A 20,951-nucleotide genomic window follows, 5' to 3' on the forward strand; every position below is an offset into this window, starting at 1 on the left:
CTTATTTTTTAGATATTTAGAAATATTTAGATAACTAGAGTTTCAGAAATTGGGAATAGGGTTATTTCATGATAATTTCGAATACATATTAGTTGCTAACGGTTATTTATTTAGGAATGGAATATTTCCATTTATTAATTTAAATCCTTATAAAAAATTACGTATCGATTGATTCTGCAATTTCAAAATAAAAAGGAAAATTTCAACCAGCGAAACATTGAATATAGAGAATAAATGAACAGTAAAAAAAAACTTGTTAGGTATCCTAAGACTTTTAGTTTCGGAGATACAGGGTGATTCATTCAAATTGGCCTGAATTTCTGATATCCATAACTTGGAAATCAGCTATAAAATTTTGTGGATTTGTTCTACGAAACATTTCATGTAATTTTAATATTTTCTGGGCGGTACTCAGATTATTGTGTTTTTTTCTTATTCTACCCGTTTTAGATCAATTAAACACTCAGTTTACATTTTCTGAGATGGTTAGGTTATTTCGTTTCAAATTCAATTTCTAGTTTCAAAATAATTCGCAATTTGATCATGCTCACTTCTAACGGATTTTTTATACTACGTGTTACAACACTTAGTAGATTCTGAGTGTTTTAGAACGAAGAAAAGTTAAACCGTGAGCTATAAAATTCAAAATCTCAGTTGATAATATCACTTCAAAAAAGTTACATGAAACCTGAATCCTTTCTTTTGCTAAATTTTGAAAGAAATGTGCTATTCAAATTAAAAATTGAATTCATTTTAGGTATAGGGTTTGCTTAAGTAACAACCACTATTTTTGTACGTAGAATCGACTGAAATAATAAAAAATATAGGTTCTAATTTGAAAATCTTGAGTTTTGATGAATTTGAGTTGTCCAAGTTTATGATCCTCTTATAAAAACCCTGTACATTTTTGGTCCAAGCCGAATACAGTACGTATTTGCGGAATCGAAAAAGAAAAACAATTTTTCGAAAAAAGCCTTTTCTGCTAAACTATTCAAAAAAATGTCAAGCAAATCAGACAGATGATTTTCAAGTTATGAATATTATAAATTAAAGCCAATTTCCATTACTCACCCTATATCTCCAAAAATAACAGTCCTGATACATAACAAGCAACTTTTCTTTAAGGCCTTTATGATCTATATTCAGCACTAGGCTAATCTCTCATGTTACATATCGATCATCTTTTCTCAGGAATTTGTTTTATTGACTAATTTATATGCTAATAATAATTGTCTTATTATCAGTTGAAGATTTTCATTTAAATTTTCCTTCCAGATGTCTGCAATGATGAGAATTCGTCCTAGATGTCGTCCTGATGGAAATATTAGCGAAAAGGATAAACCTTCTCTGAAGGAGGGAAACTCTCAACCTGAAGATGCTGGCGAAGAATCTTCTAATGGAGAAGTCCTTCCTGTAAATCCACGTGAAGATGCTGGTGAAGGACCTTCTTGTAATTCAAACCTCCTTCATGTAACTCCCTGTGAAGATGCTGGCGAAGGATCTTCTGATGAAAATGTCCTTCATGCAACTTCATGTGAAGATGCTGGTGAAGGACCTTCTTGTTATTCAAACTTACTTCATGTAACTCCCTGTGAAGATGCTGGCGAAGGAACTTCTTGTAATTTGAACGAAGATGCCGGCGAAGTAGATGAAGAATCTTCTGAAAATAAAAGTATCCAAGGCCAGATAGTAGATGAGATTCCATCATCCGTAGATGTTTTTGATGATGAACTTTACCCCGAACTTTTCCCAATCGTGGATTCCACCGACACTTATTCCTTCGACAGAGAAGTAGAAAGGAGGAATCCCATACGCAAAAACTTCTTGGACGGGTGTGTCATAAGTCGTAAAGATCGGAAGAAAGCAATTGGTTGGTTCATCCACAAATTCAAATGCTTGCGTGATTTTGAATCCATACCGGAAGTTCACCATCTGGCCATTGGCATTTTCGATAGATACCTTCAAGTTGATAAACAGCTCGAAGAAAAAAATCTCATTCTTGCAGCTGTGTCCTGTATCTTAATCGCTGTGAAGATGGAAGAAGCCGATACTATCTATGTTACAATGAAAACTGGTGTCAAATTGGTTTCTGATGCATACAGTCATAAAGAGATATTTGAGATGGAAAGGAAGATTTTGAGAACATTAGATTTCGCCGTTATCATACCATGTTCCTTTCATTTCTTTGCGAGGTGTCAATTGTTGAGCGAAATTAATTATTTTAAAAATTGCTTTGGCAAGTATATATTGGAAATAGCATTGACCTCATACGAAACTTGTCACATACTTCCATCTTTGCTGGGTGCAGCTGCTCATTATATGTTAGAAACGCTAATAGCAGAAGATCTGAAGAAAACAATTTGGACGCAGCAATTAATACAATTCACCGAATACAATCTGATTGATATCTTACCTGTTGTAGGCCAGCTTTCTTACCAACTGTCTAAAATAACAAAACGTGGTGAGAAATCTCCAGTTTACGTGAAATATAATACACCTAAATTTTGGTTTGTGTCAGCTTTATGTGATTTTTAAATAATATTAGGATAATATTGATATTGTTACCGAGAAGTTTTTTTTCTAATCGTGATGAATAATTTTTTTCATCAGTCATGACAAAAAAAAAAAAAGAATATGTATAAATGTAAATGAGAGTACTTGGTTATAATTTTTTTCGTATTATTTATTTTTTGTAAATACCTACCAATTGTATATATTTTTTTAAGTCATTTATTTATTATTGACAGTGTAAACTTATTTTCTATATTCAACTTATTCCCTGTATATTAATAACATGAATATTGTATTTTGTTTAAATATTTATTATTTTTGAAAATAAATACTCTGAATCGTTCGATGATAACTTTATTTCAACCTACCTTGATATTACATTTATTTAGCTACAGAGAAGCTTTTACAAATTTTTCATTTTTTAAGTATCTACTACTGAGAGAAACAATTTGGATCTATAGATTTAAGTAGTGGAAATACAATATAAATATACATTTTCAACTAAACAAAAATTTCATTTTTCTGAATGAGTGCCTAGAATATTTTTCTCATTCATTCACGATGATGGGAGTATTTTTACTCTTACCTTTCTTGGAAAGAAATATTACAATTTATTTTTATTTTGAATATGATACAGCTCTGAAATATTTATCAAACTTATTGGAATAAAACGAACAGGTTATTGAATCACCATATTTATGGTATTACTATGTATGTACTACCAGAATTTATGATAAGATTATGTTACTGCAGCTTCCAACTTCCTTTCAACTCCACATAGAGAAGTGCTCCTAAGTTCGAAACTGTAATAACACATGAACGTATCAATAAATTTTGGTGGTTAATACATAGTAATGAAACATATTGGTCTTCCAATTATTATACGAGATATTAAGATCATAATGCTCAGATTTTTTCCACGGAATATTTTGAAACTTATCAATTAATTTGAATCAAGTGGCTTTTGTTCAGAAAACCTTTGCTCGGGGAATTTGAGCTAATTTTTTCATGAAATCATTAATTTTATTTTTCGTTTATTTGAAAAAAAAATGGAAAGATACAGTAAAATATTTTTATTTCAGAAAACTGTTACTTAAACCTAAAGTTTGTACCTGACAGTTTCAAAAGTTAATAATTATCTTATCATAAACTTAACATGAACCTGCCATCTTCAATTCTTAATTATTTTTTTTCCTGAGAGAGATCAACCTAAGATAGACCATCCCAAAGTCAGTATCAAAAATCTTGAAAAATTGTCTATGCTTATACCTACTTCCTGTTATTTAAAATTGATTTATACTAATTGTGAGTTGTTAAACAAAATCCTATGTTTCTAGAGTTGCTATACTCAGAAATGAAAAACGTTTTTAGAAGATCGAAATTTTACATTATGAAAATCGTTAATTCAAGTTGAATAGTTCATCAACCGATAATATTCTGATTGAGGAAAAGTTTTTTCTTATTTCATATCTGAACTATATCAGGTAAATTTTCCAATTTGAATCGGTCAAAAATCTTGATAAGCAAACAGCTCACAGAAAATTAGCTCGATTAAAAGACTGATGGTTTTGGGAAAAAAAAAATTCTCGTATGCTAAAACTTCTTCCATTTATTTTGCACGATTGAAGCAAAAGCTTGTATTTTCACGCCCTCATCCACTTTGACCTCATTTCTGCCCAAAGTTCGAGAAGCGAATCTCATTTCCTCAAAAAGTTGGATAAGCTCAATCAGTTCAAAATTTTCAAGGAATTATAAAAATAGGGTTACTTCTTGATGATCAAAGTGGAGTTTGTGAAAGCAAGAAAACCATTTTGACATTATATCTCCTCAGTTTCCAATAAGACCAAGTAATTCTCTCCTTGCTTGCATTAATTACATTAATCTCATTTGAAAATCCCAGAAATGGCTCTCAACTGACTGACATGCAATAAACATCGAGGGCTTCATTAAAATTTGAAAGTTACTAGATTGCATTTCGAATGATAAAAACAATAGTTTATCCGTCTAATTTGAAATAAGAAATCAGTTGGATGAAGATGAAATCGTCTTTAATATACTTCTTGAATTGGATAAAATCCTATTAAAGAATGTGAATAAGATCAATTTAATATTCCCTCTAAAGAATTCTCGAACCATTCCATTCCATCATGAATATAATTGTACTAAATGGATATAGAATTATTTATAAAATCAATTCAACAAACTCTTAACTTCAATTTTGTGTAAAGAAGTAGGTATAATTAAGAATCAAGAACGGATTTTACTGGAAGTTCTTAAGGTACTGCTTATAACATTTTTTGCACGAATTCATTATTTTCCAATTGATTTAAAAAGAATTAATCATTACCAGAACAAAAGGGCCGAACAGCACATATTCAAATTTCAAGGTTTCGACTTAATTTGGATGATAATAACACTTTTTGAAAGCATTAAAGCAAACACCCTGTACACAGGGTGTTACTAAATTGGAAAATGAGAGATTCCTTGGATAATTATAAGAAAAAAAGTCCTATAAACATGGGAAAATGCATTGTTTTCGAGAAACAGGGTGTTTCTTGTAGTCCTATTTTTTTTGCGATGATTATAGACATTTATCGAATCTTCATTAATCATAATTAATTCATTCATCACACTTTACTAACTTTTTATAATTATTTGGATTTCCTTGAGGTTTATTAGAAAATTGTTAAATTTTTTTCTCGAAATCTCTAGCAAATACGACAAAACTACACGAAACCAAAATGTGTGATACTGGACCAAAAATTTTTAATATTTTTCTTAATTACCAGTAGTCCACTATAAAAAGATTCTGAGTTAAATTATCTTGTGAAGGGTAGGTGCTATGAGAAAAAACTTGAAATAATCAAACTTTAACAACCTGTATCTCGAAAACAAAGCGTTTTTTTTTTTAATAGTAATAAAGTTTATTTGACTATAAAAACAAAATGAACACTTCAAATAATATTGTACAAATAAACTGAAATAAAGAGACATATTCATAGGCCTTTTTTTTTAACGTGATCCGAGGAATCTCTCATTTTCATTCGTACCTCCAATTTAGTAACACCCTGTATATAAATTAATTTTTTTAATAAAATTGAAATGGTTTGATTTTCGGATATCTCGTGAATTTCCTGATCCCTAGATTTATTATCAGTATAATTATACTTTGAGAGGGATGAATAAGAAGTAAGCTTCATTCTCCCCCACTACGAATGCATCTCTGGACTTTAATTGCATACCACATCACTCTTGTTGCCCACAATAGGAATTCTGATCTCAAGGTGTTTGAAATTCTTGAACTCTATTTCCAATTATGTTGTCGACATACTTTTATTCAGTCTATTCCGAACATTCAGGACAAAGTTATATTTCCAAAATCTGTACAGATAAACACGATCGATGTGATTTTGAGGACGTGAGAACATTCATCACAGGGTGAAATAAACTTAATGATAAGAAATTGCAAGCGGCTGGCTTATTCTGTGGAAAATAACTATCTATCTTTCAGAAGTGCTATTAATCTAAATGCACTCATTTCATATATTTCAATTTATATTGACTTGGTTCAAATCTCGAAGTAGATTTTCTGGTTGAAGTACAAAAAAGTGAAGTTAAAACATAAATAATAAAGTGGCTAGGGCAAACCGAAAAAAGTAATAATATACAGGGTAGACATTTTTTTTCATTGATATTAACATATTTTTTTTCATGTGTCGATATATTTTGGATTGAAAAAGAAAATGAGTGTGAAATTTGTAGTATCCAAATGGTTTTTATCGCTTAATTGATGTAGTAGTGTATACCCAATTTTTTACGTTATCGAAAATCATTCTATGAATAGGCAAAATTGATGAACTCCATTGAAGTACGTACCTACCTACAACTGTACAACCACAGGGTCACTAATAATCATATTCATAATGGCTTTTCATGAGTCACAAAATATGGCACGTTCTGTCGAGAATCGAAGTTAATTGCTCTCACACAGTTGAGTTGAATGATTTGCAAACGAGTTAATGCCTCATTAAATTGATTTTCAGTAATATGGGAACGTATTTGTTTTTAATGAGGGTGTTGGAATTTGTTTATCAGTACAAACGTTAAGATTTTGAGATATTTTTGTTTTGTCAGGTATTCTTATCTAGGGAAGGAAGGAATTAAAATCATCTGTGCATACACTATTTCTTACAATATTCTTCGTTTTTTTTTTGGCGAAACATTCGAGTTCAATTGAGTATTTATTACATTTGCTAAACAACTCTTGATGGAAAAAGTATGATAGCAAAAAAGTTGTTTTATGGATTCACTACCTCAGTAGAGAAAAATAAAATCATTGATGAGAGATTGATATTCAATTCTGAGGAATAAGCTTCTAGAAACCAACTCTAAGTACAAACCGAAATTAAAACAAAAAAAACTATCGTATTTAGACTATGAGACTTTGAATACGTACCTTTGGTATACCATGAAATGGATGAAAAATATGGATAGTCTAGTTAAATGTTCAAACTCGCCATAAGTAATTGTGAAAAAAAAGTTTTTGTGAAGCATCTACCGGGAATTCGATAAGCAATATTGATAAAATTGTTTTTGAGCGTTTGTTCTTCGACTCATCGCTATACCGGGTGTCCCAAGTTATCGTATACAGGCAATATCTAGCTTATTTGACAAGATAATAAAAAAATTGCTTTGAATGACATAAGAGTACCTTTCCAAAAATGTATAAAAAAGGTGTATGTATATTGTCAGTGCGATATTTACGATTGATGCTGAATATTAAAGGAACTTACTTCAACCATTGTACAGGGTGGGCAAATGTCGATGTTTTAGCACTACAACTTTTAAACCAGAGGAGATAGACAAAATCTGATACCCTATTCTCGGTCTCTTCTTTTGTTTTCGAGTTATAAGCGAAAATTGGTAGAATGGCGATATCGAAAAACATTTATATCTCCACTAATTTTGATGATAAAGCTCTGAAATTAAAACATTATACAGGCGTTTTTTACGTAGAATGTAGTGGCGTACTTGTCTTTTCAAAAGGGTCTTCAATTACGAAGCTACGACCCAAAGTTATGTTTTTCCAAATGGGAACACTTGATTTCTGTGCCATTTTTTGAAAGCTTAATTTTTCCTGATTTAAAAAATATTACATCGTATGGTTTGTATTGATATAAATAATAGAAAATGGCCAAAACCTTTTTTTATCTAAGAGTCCCAATATTACTATGGTTTCAACTTTTGATGAGCAAACTTTAGATTCGAATTTTGTAGATATGAGTAGGTAGCATAGACATAATCAGATTGACGGAAGGACACTGCTCTTGTTATAGAAAGCTCAATTTTTCTGTGCTGATCAACAGTTGAAACCAAAGAAATATTGAGACTCTTAGGTAAAAAAAAGGTTTTTGACCATTTTCTGTTATTTATTTCAAAACAAACCAGACGATGTTATAAAGTTTTGAAATCAGGAAAAATTACGCTTTCAAAAAATGGCACAGAAATCTAGTGTTCCCATTTGAAAAAACATAACTTTGGGTCATAGCTTCGTGATTAAAAATCCTTTTGAAAATACGAGCACGCCACTGGATTCTACTTAAAAAAGTGCCTCAATAATGTTTTAATTTCAGAGCTCTAGCGTCAGTATTAGCGGAGATATAAAAGTTTTTCGATATCGCCATTTTTCCAATGTTCGCTTATAACTCGAAAACAAAAGGAGGTGGCCAAAATTGAATACTACCCTTGTTAGTTTCTCAGAAAAAGAGATAGAGAATGGGGTATCAGATTTTATCTACCTCCTCTGGTTTAAATGTTGTATTGCTAAAACATCGAAATTTGCCCACCCTGTACAACGCCTCATAAAAAACCTGGCGCTCGACAATCTGTTCAGATCAGTGTAGTTAAAACTGACATTGTCTGGAAACGCAGCAGGATATATATCCTTGGAGGGGAAATAGGTTAAAGTCATCAGAACTTGAAATCTGTGTCTCTGATGGAGGTCTTAATTATTCTAACACTCGTACCTTAACGAGGACAATATCGAACTGATTCCGGAGTTAGATTGCCGAGCGCATTCACCAGCTCAAGCTCTTCTATCAAGGAGGAAACTTCTGATTCTATAGGCGATTGCAACATCAATTCAAACAGTTTCTCAATCGTTACAAGCGATTGATACTGCAATTTGAGAGCTCTAGAAATCTTCTCTCCACCCTAAATTTACAGAGATTTCGAGATTCAATAGGTCAGTATAGCACATTGTGTATCTAGTAGTAAAGGGTGTTTTTTTTTAGAGCTATAGAACTTTGAATTCCAATAAAACAAGGATGGATTATTCGATTGACTATAATTTTATTTTTCCGCAAGATAATCTTGTGGTATTACATTTTAAATATGATTTCTGGCATATGACCGCCACGGCTGGCTCGGATGTAGTCCAAACTGGACGTCTAATTTTCGATGACTTTTTCCCAACATTTGTGGCCGTATATCGGCAATAACACGGCGAATGTTGTCTTCCAAATGATCAAGGGTTTGTGGCTTATCCGCATAGACCAATGACTTTACATAGCCTCACAGAAAGTAGTCTAGCGGTGTTAATCACAAGATCTTGGAGGCCAATTCACAGGTCCAAAACGTGAAATTAAACGGTCACCAAACGTGTCTTTCAATAAATCGATTGTGGCACGAGCTGTGTGACATGTTGCGCCGTGTTGTTGGAACCACAGCTCCTGGGCATCATGGTTGTTCAATTCAGGAATGAAAAAGTTAGTAATCATGGCTCTATACCGATCACCATTGACTGTAACGTTCTGGCCATCATCGTTTTTGAAGAAGTACGGACCAATGATTCCACCAGTCCATAAAGCGCACCAAACAGTCAGTTTTTCTGGATGTAACGGTGTTTCGACATACACTTGAGGATTAGCTTCACTCCAAATGCGGCAGTTTTGTTTGTTGACGTAGCCATTCAACCAGAAGTGCGCTTCATCGCTAATGGACGTAGTGCGCGATACGTATTCCGCACAGAACCATTATTTTCGAAATAAAATTGCAGTATTTGCAAGCATCGTTCAGGCGTGAATCTATTCATTATGAATTGCCAAACCAAACTGAGATTAAATCACTCGACAGCTGTTAAATCGGTCGCCATCTTGAACAGTAATGCCAACTTAAAGTTATATACCTCGAAAAAAAACACCCGTTATAAAAATTATTGTCAAATTAGAAGATGAACTAAATGATCGAAATGGGGAATCAATCAAATGAAAATTTCTCTCACTTTTCCACTTGAACATGCAATTCTATAATGAAGAATATTTCATCGATATTTTCATTATTTCGTATTACATTTTGTTCTCTTCGTTAAAACACCAATTACTAATAATTGGGCTGGAAGATATTACCTCGCTGAAACAAAGACTATATTTCTCTTCAAAGCTTTGTAATTATCAGTTGTTCCCCTGGATGTTCATCACGAATTAATTTCAGTATTTGATCGATTTCGTTGAAAGAAATTCTTGTAGCTATAATATTCATATTCTAAGAGAGCATGTAATTCTTCTTATATTTGTTTTATGTAATATCTTCTGAACTCCAGCAAGCATCGTTAAGCCACATAATTAAAATCAATCTGCACTGAAGAACCTAGTGAGAAAGGTAGTAGGTATACACTCTTAAAAATGAACTAATGCAATATCCATATGTGATGTCATGTAGGCTCTGGATCGATCACAGTCTTCACATTTCTTTTCTATATCTCCATCTGCTTTGACAATTGTCAAAAAAATTTTAATTAAATTTTAAATAAATTTTATTTTTCAACTTTTGATATATGGTTTGCTATCTCATTGAGAATTCCACCAATACCTGTTCCAAGTTCTCATCTTGATTAGAGCTCGAACTTTTACATTAAATTCCACATTTATCACAGAAATTTCAATTTCACGAAGGCACATTTGAGTAATCACTGTCACTTAGATAAATGAATGAAATATATTATATGAGAGAGGATGTTTCTCAAAGGTCCTCGAAGGAAATTTAAAATAAGCATCTTTATTGAAAGTGTAGAGTGTGCTTTATATTTGAAATGATCCCAAAATGCTCCAACAGTAAAGTATGTCAAACTATATCCATCGGTACGAGTATTACCTACTGAGGTATCCCTTTGACGTAAGCGAATTAATATACAGGGTGTTCTGATTTGTTTCCGACAAACTGAAACGGGTGATAGATCACATCATTTTAAGCAAAAAAGTTCCTATGAACATGGGTCCGGAAATGCTTCGTTTCCGAGATACAGGGTGTTAAAGTTGAAAAAATAATTCGCGTTTTCTTGAATATCTTTCGACTGATTCCCAATAATTGCATGAAAGTTGGTACATAGGGTTTTTTGAGGTGAGAAATTCAAATTTGTGGTCGATTTGGTTGTATTTTCTAGAGGGCGCCACTAGCAATCATTTCGTCCCCTTTAAACCGTAGCAACTTTTCTGTGCTACCCTGTACGTCATTCTGGACTGAAAAAATCGATTCCCCTGACTTTTCTAGTTAAAAAAGGTATAACTCATTTAAGTTGCTAGGGGCAACCGTTTCAGAGAAAAACGCATTTAAAGCCAAATCCATATTTTTGTAATCTCTAAAACATGTAGAAACAAATTTGTAATAATTTTAAATTAAATATTTTTTAGAAGTAACAATTTAGAACAAAACAAAATAACATAATAATTTTTAAAGAAGGTGTTCGAAATGTCCACCGTTCTGTTGAATGCACAAAGGACATCTTCGAATGATTGATTGTTTTACATTCAACAATTGTTGCGGCGATAGATTTAAAATGGCTATACACAATGACAGATTTAAAGTGTGTTAGGTTCAGATGTCATTAATTATAATTATAGTTAACTAAGTTAATAGCTTATCAACAAAAACAGGAAAATGGTATTGGTTACCAAAGGCCCGAACGAAGCATACAAAGAAGAAATCATCTACAGAGAAATAGGATTTTACAGACCTTCGAAGAAAATAAAAACTCAGTATTCGTAAAGCATCCCAACAACGCAATATTTCAGGAAACAGAATATTCTGAACACTTAAAAACAACAATTACATAGCATACCACTTCTACTTATTAGTGGGCAATAGAAAATCCGCATGCATTTCGCCTTAGAAATTTTCAAAATGAATTTAAATTCAATATTTGAATAGGAATAATTTTATGATAGGATTTCGAAGCAGTCAAAACATATTAAAGAAAACGCGGATTATTTTTTCAACTTTAAGACCATGTATCTCGGAAACGAAGCATTTCCGGACCCACGTTCATAGGAACTTTTTTGCTTAAAATGATGTGATCTATCACCCATTTCAGTTTGTCGGAAACAAATCAGAACACACTGTATTTGAAGTTCAAAAACAAATTACCAGTTTCGAAATAACAGAGATGAAAATAATTTTCTAATTTTCTGTGGTATCACTATATAACTTGAAAGTAAATATTATAGTTTATTTGACTAACGTGATGGAAATTCATCAATTCAGAAAGGTATCTTTACCTTCTGAAAAAACGGATATTCTTTGTTTATACAGTACACAAATCAGCATGTGATCACTTATCGAACAAACTTTATGATCGATCATTTCATTTTTCCTTTGGTAATATTTCTTGAACAACTAAACTCTAAAGTGATCTAATGCAAAATGGTGAAGGCGAAAGTTACTGATGTTATTTTAAGGTAGGAGAGGTATATCGAATCAAAATAAGCGACAATTTTTTATTTAGAAGAACCTTTAAGAGAAAGATTGTTCAATTAATAGTAATGCACCTGAAATGTTTTGGAAGACAGTAACAAAACTTTCACGAGAAATATAGAAGCCTATAATAAACAATTACAAGTATGTAATACACAAAATTGTTAACTTCAAACAAAAAAAGCATGTGCAGATAAATCTCCACTACTTACAAGAGATTTTTCAACACAACAAGCCAGATCATAAACAGGACTTAATAGGTAATCTATCAATACCAAAGAGTATTAAACTTAGATAGATGGAGTATACGCAATTTTTACATGTCCCCAACATGGTTGGATTACGTTGTCGGATTGTGATATATTTTCAAATCCACAATTTTACTATATCGTTATGAATGCATATTATATTCAATGAAATATATTTATTTGAGTGATTCACGATTAAATATGCAAATTTCAATATTTGAAATCCGATATTTTTCCTAATTGTCGAATTCATAGTATGCAAAATTTTTATGATTATCTGTATCTACTTGCTGAAATCCAAGGTTTGGCAATTTTTGCTCTCCTAGTGACTTGTTTCACGTCGTTTGGCGCGCTTGAAGTTTGTTTTCTGAATTTTTTATATATTTGGGTATTTATTTCAATATATTTTGAGTTGATATGAAACGTTGATTAACTATGGGACATAAAAAGAGCGTTCTTTGTGGAGAAACTCGCGAATTGAGTGAAATATCGTATCACTGATAAGTTTTCCTTTCCGCGCGCTACATGTCAAATTTGATAGTTCATGTTGGGGACAAAATTTGCTTACTGAAAATGACATATACTTCCTTTATGTTTATTACACTGAGATCAAAACATAGCCTTCTATAAATCTTCTTTCATTTCGACAAGAAATAGTTTTGTCCTTAGAAATCTCTTCATTATATCCAAGTGAATAATACTAAATTTACTCCAAAACCAGGAGAGTTTTGGAAAACTAGGACCGATTTTCCAAGCGATGATTTTTCGAATCAAGTTTACCAGGATCACTACAGGCCATTTATATTGGGAAATCATCACCCATGGATTTAAACTCATGATTTTTCATTGAAAAAAACATAATAAGAATTCAAACTCAAGCAACAACGACATTGGTAACTAGGCAATAACATCAAAATAACAAACAGGTATTGCATAAAAAATTGATACTTACCTCTTTATTGAAATGAAAATAACATTAATAACCATGATTAAAATATGTTTTCGAAAGTTTCAAGACTAAATTAAAATTTCAATTCAGGAGATGTCCTGTCAATGTCATTCAGATTCAATCTGAAAGATCGATCCATAGTAGTATTCTCACAGCCTGAATGGATCTATTTTCTAAGCAGTCACCATCAGGCCTTTATTTCCATTTAATCCATGATGATGAATATTTAATAGGCCTCTCAAGCTGGTGCTGAACTCGGGAACTTCTTCGATGGATGGAGGAGAAGTTCGATCCCATTTGCAGCTCTAAAGTGGGCATGAAAGTATCGCACTACAAAAAGTCTTCGGAAGAATCACGAAATGCAATTTGTGTACTCTCTTCGCGCACACCTAGGATTTGAGCACTTGAGGCATATGATAAGAATGCGATTGTCACGGTTACATACATTATCTCGGATAAGTAGTATGGATCCGAGAGAATAAGAGAGGAAAATCATTTGAATGTGTTTGTAGGATGCAGGGCACAAGCTCTAACAGGCCAATTGAAAAGTCCCCGCTCTACCATAGTAAAACACATTTTTTTGGCAAAATTCGATTTTATTATTCAACATAGTTGCCTTCGAGGGCGATACAGCGATTATAGCGATCTTCCAACTTTTCGATACCATTTTTGTAGTACGATTTGTCTTTAGCTTCAAAATAGGCCTCAGTTTCGGCGATTACTTCTTCATTGGCGCTAAATTTCTTTCCAGCAAGCGCATTCTTTCGAGATCTGAGAACAGGAAAAAGTCGCTGGGGGCCAGATCTGGCGAATACGGTGGATGCAGAAGCAATTCGAAACTCATTCACGCAATTTTGACATTGTTATCATTTATTTGTGATACGGTGCATTGTCTTGATGAAACAGCACACTTTTTTTTCAAATGGGGTCGTTTTTTAACGATTTCCTTCTTTAAACGATACAATATCGCTATATAATATTCTCTGTTGATGGTATGACCTTTTTGGAGATAATCAATGAAAATTATACCTTTCGCTTCCCTAAATACTGATACCATAACCTTGCCAGCTGACTGTTGTGTTTTTCCTCGTTTTGGATTCGGTTCATCGAGTGCAGTCCACTCAGCTGACTGTCGATTGGACTCCGGAGTGAAATAATGGAGCCATGTTTCATCCATTATCACATATCGACGCAAAAATTCAGGTTTATTGCACTTAAACAGCTTCAAAGACTGCTCAGAATCATTAACACGTTGTGCTTTTGATCGATTGTAAGCTCGCACGGCACCCATTTTGCTCACAGCTTTTTCATGTAGATATATTCGTGAATTATATGATTTAAACGTTTAGATATCTTCACAATGTCTGCTATCACGATCAACTTCACTTTACGGTCATTCAAATTTATTTTGTGAACTTTTTATATTTTTTCGTCGGTGAAATCCTCTTTTGGGCGTCCACTGCGTTCAACGTCTTCGGTGCTCATTTCACCACGTTTAAACTAAGCATACCAATCAATGATGGTTGATTTTCCTGGTACAGACCACGGAAACTCTTCATCAAGCCAAGATTCTGCTTCAACTGTATTTTTTCCCTTCAAAAAGCAATATTTCATCAGCACACGAAATTATTTTTTCATCTTTTTTCAAATAACCAAAGTAGCTACACTCACAACGCAATATCTCACAAACTAAACTAGTCGGACTGCTGTAAAATTTTAACACGTATTGTTTGAAGGTTGGTACTAACTAAGCATCATATGGATTTGATACTAGCACCGCGATCTGGTCATCAGACCAGGGACTTTTCAATTGGCCTAATATACCTTTCTCTAATTCTGTGGTTATTCCGTTCATTCTTCCACATCTTGTAGAACAAAATCGTGCGAGAATATATCAGAAACGCACAGTTTTCATGGTTATATTTTATTATTCTATGTTGGCACTCCGAACTTTCCGCTACGGCTTTATCTGTCAATTCATCAAATTGCCTTAAAGAAATCAGTTCTGCCAACCAACATTTTTCAATGCAAAAATCACTAAATTATATTTATGGAAATATTTCATTAATTTCAATGAAAATGCAATGAATTAGAGAAAATAATGTATAATACTCGTACAGAAGGCTCATTCTATCACTCGTTCATTCCAAAACTCGCCACTTCGTGGCTGGTTTTTGAATTTTGAACTCGTGGAAGAATATCAATGCCTTCCGCACTTGTATTATAAATAACTATTCTGAAAGATATAACAGACGAATTTTATGGCAGTTAAAACTATCTGTCTTAAAATTCGAAAATTATAGATAGACATTGTGAAGAAAGGATAGAACGGAAATTCAAAACTTGAATTTTGAACCTAGAATCTATGGAATAATGCAAGCTCATTCGGATAAACCATTTAATAATCTGAAAAGTTGAGCAGGAACTGGCCCTTTGCGGGAATTCGACAAAGGCTCGAATTCCTTTGTGATTTAATCAATTGAATTTTGTTGAAAGTGTTTTGAGTCGTTTACTCATTGGCGGAGTCTAGGGATAATTTTACGCTTCTTTGACATCTGGTTTCCTGTTTAGATACGACGCGACATTGTGAGTAAAGCTTTCATCTTGGCGGTTCTGCCAACAGGAAACTTCCTGCAGATGGGCAATAAGCGAGGTCAGAGGAGTCCAAAATTGATGCGATTCCACAAAATTCAATAAACGTAAATGGGCACGCCTTGAAGTGACAAGAACGAGAAAGCCAAATTACCTTATTTTATCATCTCTAAGATTATACAGACCGGATTTTGAGTTTTGGGCATTATCTTGAATTCTTTAGCGGAATTACAAATCCCACCTCCAAATAGACATAAATTTATCCTTATTTCTTTGGAAATAATACTCTGCACTTTATTTTCAATATGTTTAATTTTTTTTTGAAATGCTACATTCCTATAACTAACTATTGCCTACTATTACCAGACCACGTGAATTTTTGATGGCGTTGGTTGGCACAAATTTTATCGTCATTCGCCTAAAAAATCTCATTTGTGTGTAATTTTACATTTGAGTTTTTAATTTTTTTGTGCTCTTTGAACCAAAGGACCCCGCACGTTTAGTATGGGAAATGGCTTTCCGTGAATTTGGCTGAATTTTTGATATGTTGTAGCTCTTGAGTAGTAGATCAATCAAAAACAATATAATAATGAGAGTAACATTCATAATAATAATAACAATAATGATAATAAACAAAAAACAATTTAAAATTATATTAGATTTCTTGCGTTTAAATTGTTTTTTGTTTATAATCATTATTGTTATTATTATGAATGTTACTCTCATTATTATATTGTTTTTGATTGATCTACTCATTCATTTTGCCAACGATCATGTTATTAGATAGTATTCATTCGTATGTGTGAAGTTCGAAAAGTTCATAGAAAAAAAAAATTATTATCAAGAATTCGTGGGTTAATAACGGAAGTTCCATTCATAGTTTGCTTCCAACACTTGGACTTCTATATTCTACCCGGATAGTACTATATTGTATCAAAACTGCAGACATTTTCACGGATTCGTTTGTCTGTGAGATGCTATCATCAATTTCGAGACATTTTGAGGAAAATGTCTTGGCATCCCATTGTCAGATTATCGAGATTTGTGAGAAACAAATCACATATCATATGTAAATGACATCAATAGTGATCACAATTGGTATCCCTGAGGATATATGATTATGATTTTCCCATTTTCCCCCATTACAGCTCGCGATGCCTGGTTATGAACATTTTGGCTAACATATTTGATATTATTGGACATCAGATATATGAGGATTCAGTTATTAGGGTCTCTCTTAAAAAAATCTCATAATATGTCATTTCTCGGTCATGTGAATTATTCTGGCGTCATCTTGTGGCATGAAAAGATGTATGGAAAATCTTGGATTTTGTATCTCATTTCATAGCCAATGTGGAGCAGTGTATAAAAAATTATCGATGGCGGTGCCTAATATAAGCAAGAAAGATCATTTCTCAGTCGGGTTCTGGCCGCCGAACATCCAAATTCCATCAAAACCAGAAATGAGAGCTCCCCGATTGATGAGCAAAAACCCCGAAAATTGCAAAAAATCCATTTTCAAAGCTACATATCTCGAAAACTGTCCATTTTTGAGCTTTGTGGCTAAGGACTTTTCTGATCAGTTCATCAAGAACTACAACATATCAAAAATTCAGCCAAATTCACGGAAAGCCATTTCCCATACTAAACGTGCGAGGTCCTTTCCTCAAAACCGTGAAGAATTCTTATTGGAACAACCCTGTATTTCCTGACTTCTCATCAGTGCTTTCCTAATTTTATCGTTTATAAAAAGGCTTATAAATCTATCTACTTCATTTAGGTTATCCACAGTTCATGCGTATCATTGCGTTTATCTGAATATATGTTTTCTTTGGAACACAATACTATCTCGAATCCATCTGAAAGCTTCATTTGAGGTAAGAAATAATTCGTATTCGGATCTGTTGAGTGTTATCCTATGCTGGGGTTCTCCCTAGTGTCATATTTCTAAGCAAATACGTTTCCTAGGAATTCCAACAGAATGCCTCCTTCGGGAAAGAGTTGATTTCGCAATGAAATTCGTTCGTATTTGAATAGCTTTCAGCTAACAAAGAAGGTTTATACGATTTCAGATGACGAAATATCAAAATGAATCCCGAATTCATTCATTACTTTATTTATGACTAAGAATCAAAGTCGAAAATAACAAGAAAAAACGAGAAAAGCACTTCCGTAAAGTCAGGCGCCTTTGAGCGCTTGTTCAAGTTCGTATTCATGTAATATTTATATTTACAACCTCAGAGTGATAAACATAGATAGAGGGAGGGGGCATATATCATTTTCAGTAAGCAAATTTTGTTCCCAACATGATCTATCAAATTTGACATGAAGCGCGCGGAAATGAAAAACATATCAGTGATACGATATTTCACTCAATTCGCGAGTTTCTCCACAAAGAACGCACTTCTTATGTCCCATAGTGAATCAACGTTACATATTTACTCAAAATATATTGAAATAAATACCTGAATATATCAGAAATTCAGAAAACAAACTTCAAGCGCGCCAAACGACGTGAAACAACCAACTAGGAGAGCAAAAGTTGCCAAACCTTGGATTTCAGTAGGTAGATACAGAAAATAATAAATATTCTGCTTTATATAAATTCGACAATCAGGAAAAATATCGGATTCCAAATATTCAAATTTGCATATTTAATCGGGAATCACTCAAATAAATATATTTCATCCAATATAATATACATTGATAATGATTTAGTAAAATTGTGGATTCGAAAATATATCACAATCCGACAACGTAATCTACACATGTGAGGAAAAGTGAATATTGCGTTCCTCTATCTTTGTTTATTACTTTAGGGTGTACCATAAGGGTCGATTTTGGGCCAAGTCTGAAACTGCACGATCGATGGTATGATATTTTAAAAAATTTTAAAAATTTTTTAAAAAATTTAAAAACGTTATTTCGATTTGGAAAAATTAAATTTCTTCACACATTGGTCTGTGGAATTAATATTTCATTCAACTCAAATAAACATTGATATTAAAAGGATGCAGGAGTGTCAAAGTAATACAGGTATTCATTAACATTAGTAATAAAAATGCCTTCAACTTTTGTTCCATTTCTCTAAAATTTTTATCAATTACTAAGTATTTTTGACTAGTTAAACATTTCCGTCAAGTTTGGTGAAAAATTTTAAAGCCTTCTTATGTCAGACAGTATATAAATGAATGTTGGAATAATTGTTTTTTTTTTCTATTTTCTCTATAACTGAGTTCATCCGATCAAATTATTTACTGTTAAAGCCTTTGAACAAAATTTGTATGCCCTCTTCTACCAACCTATAGAAAAGGCTTAAGAGATATCTCATTGATTTAAACACGTGATGCAATTTGTTGGTGAATCGGATTGTATAGATGGGCTTCGAATTATTCAGAAATAGCGAAACTGTAATAGATACCACTCTTAATAGACAAATTTTCACGCTCCTATTGAACAGAGAACAATCAAATTCTGCATTGAATGAACAGAGAGCATAATAAATAATTTTGAAACACAATTTCATGTCTCATTCCGTATTGTTTCCAAATAGCCAAGAGCTATACTCAAATCTCTATGAACCAGAATTGGTTTCCATCACGTAATGAGAAAATATATTGACGTTGATGAAAAAGCATTTTTGTTTCAACAAATATGAGCGAATCGAATTTATCCCTTGGTTAACCAGTAATCAGAAATTCATGAAGAAGAAGTCATTTGAAACTTTAATTAATCCTTTCTCTTGTTTCACCAGTTCCTTCGTAGAGGATAATTTCAGTTTTGATTCATAGGATTCGTTCATTGCAGGCACTAGCGCAGATAGAGGGGATACAGCAACCTCACCCACCCTCTCAAAAAATACCAACAATTCAGAGAAAGTTTGTGGATGGAAAGAACGTTATGTCTGAAAGATTTTCGTTTATTATTTATAATCCAGCTTTATTCAATTTCTTGGGGTTTACTTCTCAAAGGTAACCATAAAATTTAAATTTTATTGCCAACAGGTAGTAGTTCAGTAATCTTCTTTGTATTGAGTATCATGGTTGGACACGTCCTACAAAAATACTTCCTAAAGCTGGCAAAGTTGTCTAAAGATTATGTGATTGCTAGGTCATAAAAGATATGCAAAATGCTACTTGAAGAAAGTTCTGAAGCAACATAAACATCTGTCACCAAAACTTCCGATTAAGTAACAGATTTCTGAAACATCAATCTGTTATATCATTATTAACGGGAGGAAGTCATCATTTTTCACTCAAAAATGAATTATGTTCCTGGCATCATTTTCTCTGAATCAAAAGGATTTGGGAAATTTTTCGATGGTCATATAAAAGTAATCATCTCTTAGAGGATGATAAAATTGGACGAAATCTTCAGAAAAGGCCACTGAAAAATAATTATTGTATCGTATTGACACTAGAGCCATTAATAGTTCGTAATTGATTTTATTTCGAGGGTCATTTGTACTAATATTTCACTGAGAATGAAATAAATTTGATATCACGTATTTCTCTCCATATAAATCTTGGATTCCTGCAAAATTTACTTTCTCTTGTATCTATCACGTATAATACTCAATAATTTACCCTTGTATTAAGAAAACGAAATTCGAAATTATCCGGTTCACATAAATAATACGAAATTTCCTCAAAGCCTCTTTTATTCGACGAAAGCACTGAATAAAACTCCCAAACGAAAAAATATACTAAATTACGATGTATAGCATGCAAGATAATAGAATTAGCGAGAAATTCGGGTGCTTGTTATATTTTCATGAAATTTCGCAAACCTAATAAATTGAAGAAGCTTACTGATTTATCTGTTGTGTCTTCCCAATTTCCACCGCATTTATCACAAGAAAATAGGTAGTGGCTCATTTAGATGCTCACGCTCATTTCGAGTAG

At 32.7% G+C, this 20,951-nt stretch overlaps 1 protein-coding gene across 1 annotated transcript in view; it reads right to left on the reverse strand.

Annotated features, from left to right (window-relative positions):
- The window catches only part of LOC123679119 (5-hydroxytryptamine receptor 2A-like), a 75,847-nt gene that overhangs the window by 29,815 nt on the left and 25,081 nt on the right, over nucleotides 1-20,951 (reverse strand). The window lies entirely within an intron of this gene.

This window comes from Harmonia axyridis, chromosome 4, assembly GCF_914767665.1.
Source record: "Harmonia axyridis chromosome 4, icHarAxyr1.1, whole genome shotgun sequence".
Classification (NCBI taxonomy): Eukaryota; Metazoa; Arthropoda; class Insecta; order Coleoptera; family Coccinellidae; genus Harmonia; species Harmonia axyridis.